Source organism: Oncorhynchus keta, chromosome 19 (genome assembly GCF_023373465.1).
Source record: "Oncorhynchus keta strain PuntledgeMale-10-30-2019 chromosome 19, Oket_V2, whole genome shotgun sequence".
NCBI lineage: Eukaryota > Metazoa > Chordata > Actinopteri > Salmoniformes > Salmonidae > Oncorhynchus > Oncorhynchus keta.
Window position 1 is genome coordinate 10321146 of NC_068439.1, and position 19915 is coordinate 10341060.

Genomic DNA, 19915 nt, shown 5'->3' on the forward strand with positions numbered 1-19915 from the left:
TGGTGTTGATGGTATCCTCATGATCAAATATACAGACCACAAATTACAATTGGCTGTACTAAAACTCTTTAACATCATCCTTAGCTCTGGCATCTTCCCCAATATAAGGAACCAAGGACTGATCACCCCAATCCACAAAAGTGGAGACAAATTTGACCCCATTAACTACCGTGGGACATGCGTCAACAGCAACCTTGGGAAAATCCTCTGCATTATCATTAACAGCAGACTCATACATTTCCCCAGTGAAAACAATATACTGAGCAAATGTCAAATCGGCTTTTTACTAAATTATCATACGACAGACCACATATTCACCATACACAGCCTAATTGACTAACAAACAAACAAAGGCAAAGTCTCTCCAGCTTTGTTGATTTAAAAAAATACTTTGACTCAATTTGCCATGAGGGTTTGCTATACAAATTGATAGAAAGTGGTGTTGGGGGGGGAAAACATATGACATTATAAAATCCATGTACACAAGCAACAAGTGTGCTGTTAAACTTGGAAAAAAAACACACATCTATTTCCACAGGGGTGAGACAGTGATTCAGCTTAAGCCCCAACTTCCATATCAACTAATTGGCGAGGGCACTAGAACAGTCTGCAGCACCTGGCCTCACCCTATTAGAATATGAAGTCAAATGTCTACTGTCTGCTGATGATCTGGTGCTTCTGTCACCAACCAAAGAGGGCCTACAGCAGCACCTAGATCTTCTGCACAGAATAATGGTGTTCCAAAAAAGGTCCAGTCACCAGGACCTCAAATACAAATTCCATCTAGACACCGTTGCCCTAGAGCACACAAAAAACAATAAATACCTTGGCCTAAACATCAGCGCCACAGGTAACTTCCACAAAGCTGTGAACGATCTGAGAGACAAGGCAAGAAGGGCATTCTATGCCATCAAAAGGAACATAAAATTCGACATACCAATTAGGATCTGGCTAAAAATAGTTGAATTTGTTATAGAACCCATTGCTCTTTATGGTTGTGAGGTCTGGGGTTCGCTCACCAACCAATAATTCACAAAATGGGACAAACACCAAATTGAGACTCTGCATGCAGAATTCTGCAAAAATATCATCCGTGTGCAACATAAAACACCAAATAATGCAGAGCAGAATTAGGCCGATACCCACTAATTATCCAAATCCAGAAAACAGCCTTTAAATTCTACAGCCACCTAAAAGGAAGCGATTCCTAAACCTTCCATAACAAAGCCATCGCCTACAAAGAGATGAACCTGGAAAAGAGTCCCCTAAGCAAGCTGGTCCTGGGGCTCTGTTCACAAACAGACCCCACAGAGCCCCAGGACAGCAACACAATTAGACCCAACCAAATCATGAGAAAACAAAATAATTATTACTTGACATTAGAATTTCCAAAAAAACAGAGCAAACTAGAATTATATTTGTCCCTAAACAGAGAGTACACAGTGGCAGAATACCTGACCACTGTTACTGACCCAAACTTAAGGAAAGGTTTGACTATGTACAGACTCAGTGAGCATAGCCTTGCTATTGAGAAAGGCAGACCTGGCTCTCAAATGAAGAGAGGCTATGTGCACGCTGCCCACAAAATGAAGTGGAAACTGAGCTGCTCTTCCTAACCTCCTGCCCAATGTATGACCATATTAGAGACACATATTTCCCTCAGATTACACAGATCCACAAAGAATTTGAAAACAAACCCGATTTTGATAAACTCCCATAGCTACTGGGTGAAATACCACAGTGTGCCATCACAGCAGCAAGATTTGGGACCTGTTGCTCATGTTATTGTCCAACTCTTTCAGAAAGAATCATCAGATAAAAGCCTGAAGAGAGGCAGGGAGGAACTCACCCTGGGCCTTGTAACCTGGGCCTTGTAACCTGGGCCTTGTAAGATCAGACAGGGAGGAAGTCACCCTGGGCCTTGTAAGATCAGACAGGGAGGAATTCACTCTGGGCCTTGTAAGATCAGACAGGGAGGAACTCACCCTGGGCCTTGTAAGATCAGACAGAGAGGAACTCACCCTGGGCCTTGTAAGATCAGACAGGGAGTATCTCACCCTGGGCCTTGTAAGATCAGACAGGGAGGAAGTCACCCTGGGCCTTGTAAGATCAGACAGGGAGGAAGTCACCTTGGGCCTTGTAACCTGGGCCTTATTAGATCACAAAGGGAGTAACTCACCCTGGGCCTTGTTAGATCAGACAGGGACTAACTCACCCTGGGCCTTGTTAGATCAGACAGGGACTAACTCACCCTGGGCCTTGCTAGATCAGACAGGGACTAACTCACCCTGGGCCTTGTTAGATCAGACAGGGACTAACTCACCCTGGGCCTTGTTAGATCAGACAGGGAGTAACTCACCCTGGGCCTTGTAACCTGGGCCTTGTAACCTGGGCCTTGTAACCTGGGCCTTGTAACCTGGGCCTTGTAACCTGGGCCTTGTAACCTGGGTCTTGTTAGATCAAAGAGTGAAGCGGCGTGCGTCTGATCCCCTTAGGGAAGTCTTTCCTCTGGAGACCATAGGGGAGACAGGCGTTAGGGGGCTCCGTCCCAAATGCGCCCTGGTCAAAAGTAGTGCACTACATAGGGAATAGCCAGGGATGTAGCCAGGGAGAGATCACAGATGATGTAATGAACGTGCCCACTCAGACAGAACTACCACAAATGACTGATAGGACCGAGAGGAGGGAGTCGAGGGACGGCGGAGGTCGACTGGCTGACCTGTGCTTCCATGGCAACCACGCTCTCACGGGGGTCAAGGTTGGCCTCCTTCACTTTCTCTTGGAGCCACTGAGAAGACGAGAGAGAGAGAAAGAAGACAGAGGAAGACAGAAAGAGAAAAGAGTGAGATTAAGTAATTTTGTGATTTGTGACATTTACTTTTGAAATCCTGCTAAGTAAATAATTACAATGACAGAGTAGCTCCACTACATGTTGTTTGTAAAGTTGAAATTTAGAGGTTTCACTGGAAAGTTCACAGCAGCATGACATCCTCCATCTTCTCCCTTCTCCCCCTGTTGTTTTTCAGCCCAGAACAAGATTATCAATACTATGACAGTAGTGTCCTTCCAGCATCCCCAGGATTTAGTACTCTGCTGAACTTCCCTGTAATAAATTGTTTGGCTACTCGTAAAAAAAGTTGTATATCTCCAGGCTGGCTGGCTGGGCGGGTCTGACTAGGCTGGCTGGCCGGGTCTGATTAGGCTGGCTGGCTGGCTGGGCAGGTCTGACTAGGCTGGCTGGCTGGGCAGGTCTGACTAGGCTGGCTGGCTGGCAGTGTGCGTCTGGAACTCCAGAGAAATGGAGAGGAATAGAGAGAGAGAGAGAGAGGGGAGAGAGAGAGCGATATAGAGAGGGGAGAGGGAGAGAGAGGGGAGAGGGAGAGAGAGAGAGAAAGAGGGGGAGAGAGAGAGATATAGAGAGGGGAGAGGAATAGAGAGAGAGAGAAAGAGGGGAGAGAGAGAGAAAGATATATAGAGAGGGGAGAGGGAGAGAGAGAGAAAGAGGGGAGAGAGAGATATATAGAGAGGGGAGAGGAAGAGAGAGAGAGAAAGAGGGGAGAGAGAGAGATATAGAGAGGGGAGAGGGAGAGAGAGAGAGAGAAAGAGGGGAGAGAGAGAGAGATATAGAGAGGGGAGAGGAATAGAGAGAGAGAAAGAGGGGATAGAGAGAGAGATATAGAGAGGGGAGAGGGAGAGAGAAAGAGGGGAGAGAGAGAGATATATAGAGAGGGGAGAGGAATAGAGAGAGAGAAAGAGGGGAGAGAGAGAGAGAGAGGGGGGAGAGAGAGATAGAGAGGGAGAGGAAGAGAGAGAGAGAGAAAGAGGGAGAGAGAGAGAGAGAGAGATAGAGAGGGGAGAGAGAGAGAGAAAGAGAGAGAGAGAGAGAGAGAGAGAGAGAGAGAGAGAGAGAGAGAGAGAGAGAGAGAGAGAGATATAGAGAGGGGAGAGGAATAGAGAGAGAGAGAAAGAGGGGAGAGAGAGAGAGATATAGAGAGGGGAGAGGGAGAGAGAAAGAGGGGAGAGGAAGAGAGAGAGAGAGAAAGAGGGGAGAGAGAGCGATATAGAGAGGGGAGAGGGAGAGAGAGAGAAAGAGGGGAGAGGGAGAGAGAGAGAGAAAGAGGGGGAGAGAGAGAGAGAGAAAGAGGGGAGAGAGAGAGAGAGAAAGAGGGGAGAGAGAGAGAGAGAAAGAGGGGAGAGGGAGAGAGAAAGAGGGGAGAGGGAGAGAGAGAGAAAGAGGGAGAGAGAGAGAGAGATATAGAGAGGGGAGAGGGAGAGAGAGAGAAAGAGGGGAGAGAGAGAGAAAGAGGGGAGGGAGAGAGAAAGAGGGGGGAGAGAAAGAGAAAGAGAAAGAGAAAGAGAAAGAGAGAGAGAGAGAAAGAGATATAGAGAAAGAGATATAGAGAAAGAGATATAGAGAAAGAGATATATATAGAGAGAGAGAGAGAGAAAGAGATATATAGAGAGAAAGAGATATAGAGAGGGGAGAGGAATAGAGAGAGGAGAGGAATAGAGAGAGAGAGAGAGGGGAGAGAGAGAGAGAGAGAGAAAGAGGGGAGAGAGAGAGAGAGAGAGAGGGGAGAGGGAGAGAGAGAGAAAGAGGGGAGAGAGAGAGATATAGAGAGGGGAGAGGAATATAGAGAGGGGAGAGGAATAGAGAGAGAGAGAGAAAGAGGGGAGAGAGAGAGAAAGAGGGGAGAGAGAGAGAGATATAGAGAGGGGAGAGGAAGAGAGAGAGAAAGAGGGGAGAGAGAGAGAAAGAGGGGAGAGAGAGAGAAAGATGGGAGAGAGAGAGAGAGATATAGAGAGGGGAGGGGTATACCTGCTGTCGCTGGTGCAGTTAGTCTAGACTGGGTGTTATGGGGTATAATATACCTGCTGGTGCAGTTAGTCTAGACTGGGTGTTATGGGGTATTATATACCTGCTGGTGCAGTTAGTCTAGACTGGGTGTTATGGGGTATAATATACCTGCTGTCGCTGGTGCAGTTAGTCTAGACTGGGTGTTATGGGGTATTATATACCTGCTGGTGCAGTTCGTCTAGACTGGGTGTTATGGGGTATTGTATACCTGCTGTCGCTGGTGCAGTTAGTCTAGACTGGGTGTTATGGGGTATAATATACCTGCTGGTGCAGTTAGTCTAGACTGGGTGTTATGGGGTATAATATACCTGCTGGTGCATTTAGTCTAGACTGGGTGTTATGGGGTATTATATACCTGCTGTCGCTGGTGCAGTTAGTCTAGACTGGGTGTTATGGGGTATTATATACCTGCTGGTGCAGTTAGTCTAGACTGGGTGTTATGGGGTATAATATACCTGCTGTCGCTGGTGCAGTTAGTCTAGACTGGGTGTTATGAAGTATTGTATACCTGCTGTCGCTGGTGCAGTTAGTCTAGACTGGGTGTTATGGGGTATTATAGTCACCCTGAGTCAGTTTAATGGTGTCAGCAGTCACCCTGAGTCAGTACAATGGTGTCATCAGTCTCTGAGTCTTTGTAATTGTGTAATAAGTCACCCTGAGTCAGTGTAATGGTGTCGGCAGTCACCCCTAGTCAGTGTAATGGTGTCAGCAGTCACCCTGAGTCAGTGTAATGGTGTCATCAGTCACCCTGAGTCAGAGCAATGGTGTCAACAGTCACCCCGAGTCAGTGTAATAGTGTCAACAGTCACCCTGAGTCAGAGCAAGGGTGTCATCAGCATCTCTGAGTTTGTGTAATGGTGTCATCAGTCACCCTGAGTCAGAGCAATGGTGTCAACAGTCACCCCGAGTCAGTGTAATAGTGTCAACAGTCACCCTGAGTCAGTATAATGGTGTCATCAGTCTCTCTGAGTCTGTGTAATGGTGTCAGTATTCACCCCGAGTCAGTGTAATGTTGTCGGCAGTCACCCTGAGTCTGTGTAATGGTGTCAACTGTCACCCCGAGTCTGTGTAATGGTGTCAGCAGGCATCCCGAGTCAGTGCAATGGTGTCAGCAGTCACCCTGAGTCGGTCGCAATGGTGTCATCAGCATCTCTGAGTCTGTGTAATGGTGTAATCAGTCTCTCTGAGTCTGTGTAATGGTGTCAGTAGTCACCCCGAGTCAGCGTAATGGTGTCAGCAGTCACCCCGAGTCAGTGTAATGGTGTCAGCAGTCACCCTGAGTCAGCGTAATGGTGTCAGCAGTCACCCCGAGTCAGTGTAATGGTGTCAGCAGTCACCCTGAGTCAGCGTAATGGTGTCAGCAGTCACCCGAGTCAGCGTAATGGTGTCAACTGTCACCCCGAGTCAGTGTAATGGTGTCAGCAGGCATCCTGAGTCAGTGTAATGGTGTCAGCAGTCACCCGAGTCAGCGTAATGGTGTCAACTGTCACCCCGAGTCAGTGTAATGGTGTCAGCAGGCATCCCGAGTCAGTGCAATGGTGTCAGCATTCACCCTGAGTCAGCATAATGGTGTCAGTAGTAACCATTACACAGTCACTCAATAGGCTGGAATCTGATGACCCCACCAAAACCTGCCTGGAAACGCACCCATCACTGACGTGACAAACAGAAACAGACAGCTTATTGTTAAAACCACATAAGTCATAACAAGGACGTGTTTATGACATCAGTGTCATAAAGCCAGGGGACAGCGGGCAGCAACAGTAAAGATGTCAGGGCCTGGTGTAGCTTAGCACGGACAACGTCAGCCAGTCCAGCAGTAAAACAAACAGGCCTGTTGTTGCTTCTATCACACGTCACACTATTGTTCACTGATCACAGTTCAGTTTGGAATGTACATTTAAAAAAACAGGCTGACTGACGTCCTGAAATCTTAGTTGGAAGATTCCAGATGTTCTATTCCCGGGAATATTCCAACCATGTTTTTTTGGGGGGAAACAGGGAATTTTACAACCTGAAACTATCCTGATAGAAAGAGGAGGCAGGGAAGCGCTACTAAGGTACACGATAGGACATTTTGGTAGACAGAAGGTGCTCTTTGGTAAAAAGGGTTGAATTGGTCATCAAAAAGAAAGGAGGACCAAGGCACTCTTCATATAAAATTCATTAAAATGCCTTTATTTGTACGGCATGTTCAATAGAAACAAAGTTGAAAAAATCCGACGCGTTTCGGCTGCATGGCCTTCGTCAGGGAGTTCAAAGAAATAATACAATGTCCTCTTTTGAACAGCTTTTCCAATTGGCCCTAATTAGAAGAGGGAGTGGTTACACAATTGATTGGACAACACCTAGTAAACAATAATATACACATTAAAAAGTGAAATACTTGTAACTATGTTATAATAAAAATACAACTCCAAGCTAATAGTATTAGAACAGTTAGAAAGGTAGCTCTAACCTTTAAATATGACTGGGGGAAGTGTCAAGAGTAAGAAAGCAATATATTCCCTAGTCCACTAGAACACAGCAAAACATGAACAACACCAGTCTAAACAGAGCTGAGGTCAATAGAGCAAAATGTCCTCTAGATGACAACAAATGGACCCAAGACGACCCTACAGGAAGGGTGAGAAATACATATCTCCATTTAAACCAGGGTATTTAGTGGCCTGTAGTTTGTAAATACATATCTCCATTTAAACCAGGGTACTTAGTGGCCTGTAGTTTGTAAATACATATCTCCATTTAAACCAGGGTACTTAGTGGCCTGTAGTTTGTAAATACATATCTCCATTTAAACCAGGGTACTTAGTGGCCTGTAGTTTGTAAATACATATCTCCATTTAAACCAGGGTACTTAGTGGCCTGTAGTTTGTAAATACATATCTCCATTTAAACCAGGGTACTTAGTGGCCTGTAGTTTGTAAATCCATATCTTCATTTAAACCAGGGTACTTAGTGGCCTGTAGTTTGTAAATCCATATCTTCATTTAAACCAGGGTACTTAGTGGCCTGTAGTTTGTAAAGCCATATCTTCATTTAAACCAGGGTACTTAGTGGCCTGTAGTTTGTAAATCCATATCTTCATTTAAACCAGGGTACTTAGTGGCCTGTAGTTTGTAAATCCATATCTTCATTTAAACCAGGGTACTTAGTGGCCTGTAGTTTGTAAAGCCATATCTTCATTTAAACCAGGGTACTTAGTGGCCTGTAGTTTGTAAATCCATATCTTCATTTAAACCGGGGTATTTAGCGGCCTGTAGTTTGTAAATCCATATCTTCATTTAAACCAGGGTACTTAGTGGCCTGTAGTTTGTAAAGCCATATCTTCATTTAAACCGGGGTATTTAGCGGCCTGTAGTTTGTAAATCCATATCTTCATTTAAACCAGGGTATTTAGTGGCCTGTAGTTTGTAAATCCATATCTTCATTTAAACCAGGGTACTTAGTGGCCTGTAGTTTGTAAAGCCATATCTTCATTTAAACCGGGGTACTTAGTGGCCTGTAGTTTGTAAATCCATATCTTCATTTAAACCAGGGTACTTAGTGGCCTGTAGTTTGTAAAGCCATATCTTCATTTAAACCAGGGTACTTAGTGGCCTGTAGTTTGTAAATCCATATCTTCATTTAAACCGGGTATTTAGTGGCCTGTAGTTTGTAAATCCATATCTTCATTTAAACCGGGGTACTTAGTGGCCTGTAGTTTGTAAATCCATATCTTCATTTAAACCAGGGTATTTAGTGGCCTGTAGTTTGTAAATCCATATCTTCATTTAAACCAGGGTATTTAGTGGCCTGTAGTTTGTAAATCCATATCTTCATTTAAACCGGGTACTTAGTGGCCTGTAGTTTGTTCCATATCTTCATTTAAACCAGGGTTTGAGTGGCCTGTAGTTTGTAAAGCCATATCTTCATTTAAACCAGGGTACTTAGTGGCCTGTAGTTTGTAAATCCATATCTTCATTTAAACCGGGTATTTGCCTAGTTTGTCCATATCTTAATTTGACTTAGTGGCCTGTAGTTTGTAAATCCATATCTTCATTTAAACCAGGGTACTTAGTGGCCTGTAGTTTGTAAAGCCATATCTTCATTTAAACCGGGGTATTTAGTGGCCTGTAGTTTGTAAAGCCATATCTTCATTTAAACCAGGGTACTTAGTGGCCTGTAGTTTGTAAAGCCATATCTTCATTTAAACCAGGGTACTTAGTGGCCTGTAGTTTGTAAATCCAAAATCGTTCCCTTTCGTTTAACTGTTTAAGACGGTCCCCTTTTCTAATTGAGGCCAGAACATAATCAATACCCATAGCTTGTAGGGAGGCAGGGTTGCCATGGTGTAAGGACTTGTAGTGCCTTGCCATGGGGTAGTCTTCATTGCCTACCCGTATGGCGTACTTTTGTTCCGCTAAGCGGTCTTGAAGGCGTCTCTGTCAGTCCAATGTAGAACACTTTGCATTGTGGACATTCCAATCTATAGAAGACATGAGTGCTTTTACAGTTAATGAATGTTATCCTTGCTGTTCTCCATAGTTAGTTTGATGTGAGGGTTAATGAATGTTATCCTTGCTGTACTCCATAGTTAGTTTGATGTGAGGGTTAATGAATGTTATCCTTGCTGTTCTCCATAGTTTGATGTGAGGGTTAATGAATGTTATCCTTGCTGTTCTCCATAGTTAGTTTGATGTGAGGGTTAATGAATGTTATCCTTGCTGTTCTCCATAGTTTGATGTGAGGGTTAATGAATGTTATCCTTGCTGTTCTCCATAGTTAGTTTGATGTGAGGGTTAATGAATGTTATCCTTGCTGTTCTCCATAGTTTGATGTGAGGGTTAATGAATGTTATCCTTGCTGTTCTCCATAGTTTGATGTGAGGGTTAATGAATGTTATCCTTGCTGTTCTCCATAGTTAGTTTGATGTGAGGGTTAATGAATGTTATCCTTGCTGTTCTCCATAGTTAGTTTGATGTGAGGGTTAATGAATGTTATCCTTGCTGTTCTCCATAGTTTGATGTGAGGGTTAATGAATGTTATCCTTGCTGTTCTCCATAGTTAGTTTGATGTGAGGGTTAATGAATGTTATCCTTGCTGTTCTCCATAGTTAGTTTGATGTGAGGGTTAATGAATGTTATCCTTGCTGTTCTCCATAGTTTGATGTGAGGGTAAATGAATGTTATCCTTGCTGTTCTCCAGTTAGTTTGATGTGAGGGTTAATGAATGTTATCCTTGCTGTTCTCCATAGTTAGTTTGATGTGAGGGTTAATGAATGTTATCCTTGCTGTTCTCCATAGTTAGTTTGATGTGAGGGTTAATGAATGTTATCCTTGCTGTTCTCCAGTTAGTTTGATGTGAGGGTTAATGAATGTTATCCTTGCTGTACTCCATAGTTTGATGTGAGGGTTAATGAATGTTATCCTTGCTGTACTCCATAGTTAGTTTGATGTGAGGGTTAATGAATGTTATCTTTGCTGTTCTCCATAGTTTGATGTGAGGGTTAATGAATGTTATCCTTGCTGTTCTCCATAGTTAGTTTGATGTGAGGGTTAATGAATGTTATCCTTGCTGTTCTCCATAGTTTGATGTGAGGGTTAATGAATGTTATCCTTGCTGTTCTCCATAGTTAGTTTGATGTGAGGGTTAATGAATGTTATCCTTGCTGTACTCCATAGTTAGTTTGATGTGAGGGTTAATGAATGTTATCCTTGCTGTTCTCCATAGTTAGTTTGATGTGAGGGTTAATGAATGTTATCCTTGCTGTTCTCCATAGTTAGTTTGATGTGAGGGTTAATGAATGTTATCCTTGCTGTTCTCCATAGTTTGATGTGAGGGTTAATGAATGTTATCCTTGCTGTTCTCCATAGTTAGTTTGATGTGAGGGTTAATGAATGTTATCCTTGCTGTTCTCCATAGTTTGATGTGAGGGTTAATGAATGTTATCCTTGCTGTACTCCATAGTTTGATGTGAGGGTTAATGAATGTTATCCTTGCTGTTCTCCATAGTTTGATGTGAGGGTTAATGAATGTTATCCTTGCTGTTCTCCATAGTTTGATGTGAGGGTTAATGAATGTTATCCTTGCTGTTCTCCATAGTTTGATGTGAGGGTTAATGAATGTTATCCTTGCTGTACTCCATAGTTAGTTTGATGTGAGGGTTAATGAATGTTATCCTTGCTGTTCTCCATAGTTAGTTTGATGTGAGGGTTAATGAATGTTATCCTTGCTGTTCTCCATAGTTAGTTTGATGTGAGGGTTAATGAATGTTATCCTTGCTGTTCTCCATAGTTTGATGTGAGGGTTAATGAATGTTATCCTTGCTGTTCTCCATAGTTAGTTTGATGTGAGGGTTAATGAATGTTATCCTTGCTGTTCTCCATAGTTAGTTTGATGTGAGGGTTAATGAATGTTATCCTTGCTGTTCTCCATAGTTTGATGTGAGGGTTAATGAATGTTATCCTTGCTGTTCTCCATAGTTAGTTTGATGTGAGGGTTAATGAATGTTATCCTTGCTGTTCTCCATAGTTAGTTTGATGTGAGGGTTAATGAATGTTATCCTTGCTGTTCTCCATAGTTAGTTTGATGTGAGGGTTAATGAATGTTATCCTTGCTGTTCTCCATAGTTAGTTTGATGTGAGGGTTAATGAATGTTATCCTTGCTGTTCTCCATAGTTAGTTTGATGTGAGGGTTAATGAATGTTATCCTTGCTGTTCTCCATAGTTTGATGTGAGGGTTAATGAATGTTATCCTTGCTGTTCTCCATAGTTAGTTTGATGTGAGGGTTAATGAATGTTATCCTTGCTGTTCTCCATAGTTAGTTTGATGTGAGGGTTAATGAATGTTATCCTTGCTGTTCTCCATAGTTTGATGTGAGGGTTAATGAATGTTATCCTTGCTGTTCTCCATAGTTTGATGTGAGGGTTAATGAATGTTATCCTTGCTGTACTCCATAGTTAGTTTGATGTGAGGGTTAATGCTGTTAAGGTATTGGTGGAAGGAAATAAGTTAATCTTCTGAGCCGAACCAAAACAAGGAAATCATCATCAATATATAGTGTCCCCACCATATAATCAGGTCAAAGAAATGGTTATTAGAAGGATCCAAAAATTAAGTAATTTTCCCATTTACCCAAGTACAAACCAGCGTAGGAAGGGGTGTAGCTCCCATGGCTGTAGCGCCTTTCCTCCTGGGAAGGAGAGGCAGACCAAAATGCAGCAGGGTTATAGTTCATGTTTTTTTTAATAGGTAAACTCAACATGAACATAATACAAAACAATAAACGTGGCAAACCCGAAACAGCCCTATCTGGTGCAACAAACACAAAGACAGGAAACAACCACCCACAAAACCCAACACAAAACAGGCTACCTAAATATGGTTCCCAATCAGAGACAATGACTAACACCTGCCTCTGATTGAGAACCATATCAGGCCAGACATAGAAACAGACAAACTAGACATACAACATAGAATGCCCACTCAGATCACACCCTGACCAAACAAAACATAGAAACATACACAGCAAACTATGGTCAGGGTGTGACAATGGCAAATCGTTGAACCTTAAAGTCCTGAAAGATAAAGATGTTCTGATTAAGAGTCCATTCAGTCAGTGAGACAATGAATTCTGTAGGAGGCATCTCAGTCTCAGTCCCGGGTACTTGAGAAATGGTGCATAGCTGCCAAATCTTGTTCATGTTCAACGGTGGTGTATAGAGACTCCACATCCATTCATCATTACCACCAACGACTGGTCTGCCTGGGGGGGTTCAAGATTCCTGTGGACTTTTGGAAGAAGATTTTTAAAAAGCCATAACGCAGGCTGCTATTGAAAATAAATTTGAACTCCTTGTCTGAAATGTAGCCCTTCTCCTTAGCTTCTGTGAGGACCCCTTTCAATTCAGTTTTAAGGTCCTCTGTAGGGTTGAAGGTAAGAGATTGGAAGAATTCATCATTGTCTAATTGACGGTAGGCTTTTGTCACATATGTGTCTTTACTCCACACTACTGTAGCACCACCTTTGTCTGCTCTTTTAATCATAATCTGTTCATTTTTGGACAATGATTCAACTGCATCCCTCTCTGTCTTAGAAAGATTACGTTGTGTTTGGTTGGAGTCAATTTTACCCTTAAAAAGATTCTCCACATCAAAATTCACCTTCTTGGCAAATGTATTTAGTGTGGCATTCTGGATGATGGGACAAAAGGTGGACTTGGGCTTAAAAGGTGTTTTTGAGGGCACAGAAACTGCCTGACCTGAGACACTGGTGTCTGTAGTTAGAGAGATGTTTTGTTTGTACCAGGCCTTCAGATGTAGATTCCTGTAGAAACGAAATAGGTCCATCTTTGTATTGAATTCATTAGGTGAGTATGTGGGGGCAAAGGACAGTCCTTTAGACAAGACCCTTAAACTATATCATCAGGAAAGGGCTTCTCCAGAAATGTTGATCACAGCCTTGTTCTGGTCCTGCTCCGTGTGGTTGGATAGTCTTGATTTCTTCCTCCCCCTCCGTGTTGGCCTCTTCCGCGTCCTCTCCCTCTCTTGTCGAGGAACCTGCGTGACTCCTCTTCCTGATCTAAAACATGTTGGAGAGCTACTTACTCTCGCTTCTCAATTCAATTCCCTCCCTCCCCTCTCTCTGTGTCCCTCCCTCTCCTCTCTCTGTGTCCCTCCCTCTCCTCTCTCTGTGTCCCTCCCTCTCCTCTCTCTTCTCTGTGTCCCTCCCTCTCCTCTCTCTGTGTCCCTCCCTCTCCTCTCTCTGTGTCCCTCCCTCTCCTCTCTCTGTGTCCCTCCCTCTCCTCTCTCTTCTCTGTGTCCCTCCCTCTCCTCTCTCTCACCGCCTGAGAGAAAGAAGAGAGAGGAGAGGGAGGGACACAGAGAAGAGAGAGGAGAGGGAGGGACACAGAGAAGAGAGAGAGTCAGTGCCATGCTTTACATCCTTTTCATTGACGTGCTCAAATGATCGAAAGACCCTCTGACCTACATAGGGCTCTGGTCTAAAGTAGTGCACTATGCTGGGAATAGGGCTCTGTTCTAAAGTACTGCACTATATAGGGAATAGGGCTCTGGTCTAAAGTAGTGCACTATATAGGGAATAGGGCTCTGGTCTAAAGTAGTGAACTATATAGGTAATAGGGGGGCATTTGAGACACAATCATAGCCAGTGAACAACATGCAAATACTACAACACAAAGAGAAAATCAAATGCCCTGTGTGTCTCTCTGGGCCATCTCTTCACGATACAAAAAAAACACTGCTTCTTCAACAAAGGTTCTGCAGAGCGGCTGAGAGACAGGAGGGGGGGAAAGAGGGCAAGAGAAAGAGAGAATTATTTAGCATATAGAACAAGATAAGAGATTTACCATGGCAACTGGGTGTGGCCTTTACTGTATGGTGTCAAAAGAACATGATAAATAACTTAATGTAGTTCCATAATAATGTAGTGCCCTAATAATGTAGTGCCCTAATAATTTAGTGCCCTAATAATGTAGTGCCCTAATAATGTAGTGCCTTAATCATGTAATATCTTAATAATGTAGTGCCCTAATAATGTAGTGTCCTAATAATGTAGTGTCTTAATCATGTCTTAATAATGTTCCATAATAATGTAGTGCCCTAATAATGCACTAATAATGTAGTGCCCTAATAATGTAGTGCCTTAATCATGTAATATCTTAATAATGTAGTTCCATAATAATGTAGTGCCCTAATAATGTAGTGCCCTAATAATGTAATGCCTTAATCATGTAATATCTTAATAATGTAGTTCCATAATAATGTAGTGTCCTAATAATGTAGTGCCCTAATAATGTAGTGTCTTAATCATGTAATATCTTAATAATGTAGTTCCATAATAATGTAGTGCCCTAATAATGTAGTGCCCTAATAATGTAGTGTCTTAATAATGTAGTGCCCTAATAATGTAGTGTCTTAATCATGTAATATCTTAATAATGTAGTTCCATAATAATGTAGTGCCCTAGTAATGTAGTGCCCTAATAGTGTAATGCCTTAATAATGTAGTGCCCTAATAATGTAGTGTCTTAACCATTTAATGCCTTAATAATGTAGTGCCCTAATAATGTAGTGCCCTGTGCCTTAATAATGTAGTGCACTAATAATGTAGTGCCCTAATAATGTAGTGCCCTAATAACATGCCCTAATAACTAGTGCCCTAATAACGAGTGCCCTAATAATGTAGTGCCCTAATCATGTAGTGCCTTAATAACGTAGTGCCTTAATAATGTAGTGCCCTAATCATATAGTGTCTTAATCATGTAATGCCTAATAATGTAGTGCCCTAATAATGTAGTGCCCTAATAACGTAGTGCCCTAATCATGTAGTTTCTTAATAATGTAGTGCCCTAATAACGTAGTGCCCTAATAATGTAGTGCCCTAATAACGTAGTGCCTTAATAATGTTGTGTCCTAATCATGTAGTTTCTTAATAATGTAGTGCCCTAATAACGTAGTGCCCTAATAATGTAGTGCCCTAATAATGTAGTGCCTTAATAATGTAGTGCCCTAATAATGTAGTGTCTTAATCATGTAATATCTTAATAATGTAGTTCCATAATAATGTAGCCTAATAATGTAGTGCCCTAATAATGTAGTGTCTTAATCATGTAATATCTTAATAATGTAGTTCCATAATAATGTAGTGCCCTAATAATGTAGTGCCCTAATAATGTAATGCCTTAATCATGTAATATCTTAATAATGTAGTTCCATAATAATGTAGTGCCCTAATAATGTAGTGCCCTAATAATGTAGTGTCTTAATCATGTAATATCTTAATAATGTAGTTCCATAATAATGTAGTGCCCTAATAATGTAGTGCCTTAATAACGTAGTGCCTTAATAATGTAGTGCACTAATAATGTAGTGCCCTAATAATGTAGTGCCCTAATAACGTAGTGCCCTAATAACGTAGTGCCCTAATAACGTAGTGCCCTAATCATGTAGTGCCTGAATAACGTAGTGCCCTAATCATGTAGTTTCTTAATAATGTAGTGCCCTAATAACGTAGTGCCCTAATAATGTAGTGCCCTAATAACGTAGTGCCTTAATAATGTTGTGTCCTAATCATGTAGTTTCTTAATAATGTAGTGCCCTAATAACGTAGTGCCCTAATAATGTAGTGCCCTAATAATGTAGTGCCCTAATAATGTAGTGCCCTAATAATTTAGTGCCCTAATAATGTAGTGCCCTAATAATGTAGTGCCTTAATCATGTAATATCTTAATAATGTAGTGCCCTAATAATGTAGTGTCCTAATAATGTAGTGTCTTAATCATGTAATATCTTAATAATGTAGTTCCATAATAATGTAGTGCCCTAATAATGTAGTGCCCTAATAATGTAGTGTCTTAATCATGTAATATCTTAATAATGTAGTTCCATAATAATGTAGTGCCCTAATAATGTAGTGCCCTAATAATGTAATGCCTTAATCATGTAATATCTTAATAATGTAGTTCCATAATAATGTAGTGCCCTAATAATGTAGTGCCCTAATAATGTAGTGTCTTAATCATGTAATATCTTAATAATGTAGTTCCATAATAATGTAGTGCCCTAATAATGTAGTGCCCTAATAATGTAGTGTCTTAATCATGTAATATCATAATAATGTAGTGCCCTAATAATGTAGTGCCCTAATAATGTAGTGTCTTAATCATGTAATATCTTAATAATGTAGTTCCATAATAATGTAGTGCCCTAGTAATGTAGTGCCCTAATAGTGTAATGCCTTAATAATGTAGTGCCCTAATAATGTAGTGTCTTAACCATTTAATGCCTTAATAATGTAGTGCCCTAATAATGTAGTGCCTTAATAACGTAGTGCCTTAATAATGTAGTGCACTAATAATGTAGTGCCCTAATAATGTAGTGCCCTAATAACGTAGTGCCCTAATAACGTAGTGCCCTAATAACGTAGTGCCCTAATAATGTAGTGCCCTAATCATGTAGTGCCTTAATAACGTAGTGCCTTAATAATGTAGTGCCCTAATCATATAGTGTCTTAATCATGTAATGCCTTAATAATGTAGTGCCCTAATAATGTAGTGCCCTAATAACGTAGTGCCCTAATCATGTAGTTTCTTAATAATGTAGTGCCCTAATAACGTAGTGCCCTAATAATGTAGTGCCCTAATAACGTAGTGCCTTAATAATGTTGTGTCCTAATCATGTAGTTTCTTAATAATGTAGTGCCCTAATAACGTAGTGCCCTAATAATGTAGTGCCCTAATAATGTAGTGCCTTAATAATGTAGTGCCCTAATAATGTAGTGTCTTAATCATGTAATATCTTAATAATGTAGTTCCATAATAATGTAGTGCCCTAATAATGTAGTGCCCTAATAATGTAGTGTCTTAATCATGTAATATCTTAATAATGTAGTTCCATAATAATGTAGTGCCCTAATAATGTAGTGCCCTAATAATGTAATGCCTTAATCATGTAATATCTTAATAATGTAGTTCCATAATAATGTAGTGCCCTAATAATGTAGTGCCCTAATAATGTAGTGTCTTAATCATGTAATATCTTAATAATGTAGTTCCATAATAATGTAGTGCCCTAATAATGTAGTGCCTTAATAACGTAGTGCCTTAATAATGTAGTGCACTAATAATGTAGTGCCCTAATAATGTATAGTGCCCTAATAACGTAGTGCCCTAATCATGTAGTGCCTGAATAACGTAGTGCCCTAATCATGTAGTTTCTTAATAATGTAGTGCCCTAATAACGTAGTGCCCTAATAATGTAGTGCCCTAATAACGTAGTGCCTTAATAATGTTGTGTCCTAATCATGTAGTTTCTTAATAATGTAGTGCCCTAATAACGTAGTGCCCTAATAATGTAGTGCCCTAATAATGTAGTGCCTTAATAATGTAGTGCCCTAATAATGTAGTGCCCTAATAATGTAGTGCCCTAATAACGTAGTGCATTAATAATGTAGTGCCCTAATAATGTAGTGCCCTAATAATGTAGAGCCCTAATAATGTAGTGTCCTAATAATGTAGCGCCTTAATAACGTAGTGCCCTAATAATGTAGTGCCCTAATAATGTAGTGCCCTAATAATGTAGTGCCTTAATAACGTAGTGCCTTAATAATGTAGTGCCCTAATAACGTAGTGCCTTAATAATGTAGTGCCCGAATAACGTAGTGCCTTAATAATGTAGTGCCCTAATCATGTAGTGCCTTAATAACGTAGTGCCTTAATAATGTAGTGCCCTAATAACGTAGTGCCTTAATAATGTAGTGCCCTAATAACGTAGTGCCTTAATAATGTAGTGCCCTAATAATGTAGTGGCTTAATAACGTAGTGCCTTAATGTAAAGATTCTGGGATAAGTCAAAAACATGATTATTTTTTGTACTGAAAGAAAATGTGTTTTCAAGTGAAATGCAGTAGTGATTTTCTTTCTTCCCCGCAGTGGAAAGTGAAGGATTCTCCACTAAAAAAGATCCTGATATGATCTTTTTTTGCAGATTCAGTTCATATTAGGTAACTGATCCAATTTATATGTGACATTACAGGAGATGTGCCCTGTGGGCATTCTTGATGAATATCTCATGTGTATTATTGGCTTGACTAAATCAAACCAGGTTCTGGGATAACTGACAAATATGATTCCTTTTGGCCAGAAAATATGAACGTGGAGATTCATTCACTTTCCACTGTGCAAATCAAAAATCTCTACCGTATTTCACTTGAAAACCCATCTTCTTTCAGTACAAAAATAATAACGTTTTTGACTTATCCCAGAATCTGGGTATGTTTGTTTAGGGCAATGCATTATTAGGGCACTATATTATTAAAGTACTACATTATCAGGGCACTACATTATGAGGGCACTACATTATTAGGGCACTACATTATTAGGACACTATATTATTAAAGTACTACATTATTAGGGCACTACATTATTAGGGCACTATATTATTAAAGTACTACATTATTAGGGCACTACATTAGCAGGGCACTACATTATTAGGACACTATATTATTAAAGTACTACATTATTAGGGCACTACATTATTAGGGGTACTACATTATTAGGGCACTACATTATTAAAGTACTACATTATTAGGGCACTACATTATTAGGGCACTATATTATTAAAGTACTACATTATCAGGGCACTACATTATTAGGGCACTACATTATTAGGGCACTATATTATTAAAGTACTACATTATCAGGGCACTACATTATCAGGGCACTACATTATTAGGGCACTACATTATTAGGACACTATATTATTAAAGTACTACATTATTAGGGCACTACATTATTAGGGCACTATATTATTAAAGTACTACATTATTAGGGCACTACATTATTAGGGCACTATATTATTAAAGTACTACATTATTAGGGCACTACGTTATTAAAGTACTACATTATTAGGGCACTACGTTATTAGGGCACTACATTATTAGGGCACTACATTATTAGGGCACTATATTATTAAGGCACTACATTATTAGGGCACTACATTATTAGGGCACTACATTATTAGGGCACTACATTATTAGGGCACTATATTATTAAGGCACTACATTATTAGGACACTACATTATTAGGGCACTACATTATTAAGGCACTACACTATTAAGGTACTACATTATTAGGCCACTACATTATTAAGGTAATACATTATTAAGGTACTACATTATTAGAGCATTACCTTGATTTTTACACCCTTTCTATCTCAAGAGTGAGGGAACAGACACGTATAGTTGTAGAGACACAGTGACTGTGGCTCCCTCTACATACAGACACAGTGATTATACAAACACAGTGACTGTGGCTCCCTCTACATACAACACAGTGACTGTGGCTTATACAGACACAGTGACTGTGGCTCCTCTACATACAGACACAGTGACTGTGGCTTATTCAGATACTGTGACTGTGGCTCACTACAGACAGACACAGTGATTATACAGCAGTGACTGTGGCTCCTCTACATTATTACAGACACAGTGACTGTGGCCCCCTCTACATACAGACACAGTGACTGTGGCTCCTCTACATACAGACACAGTGACCG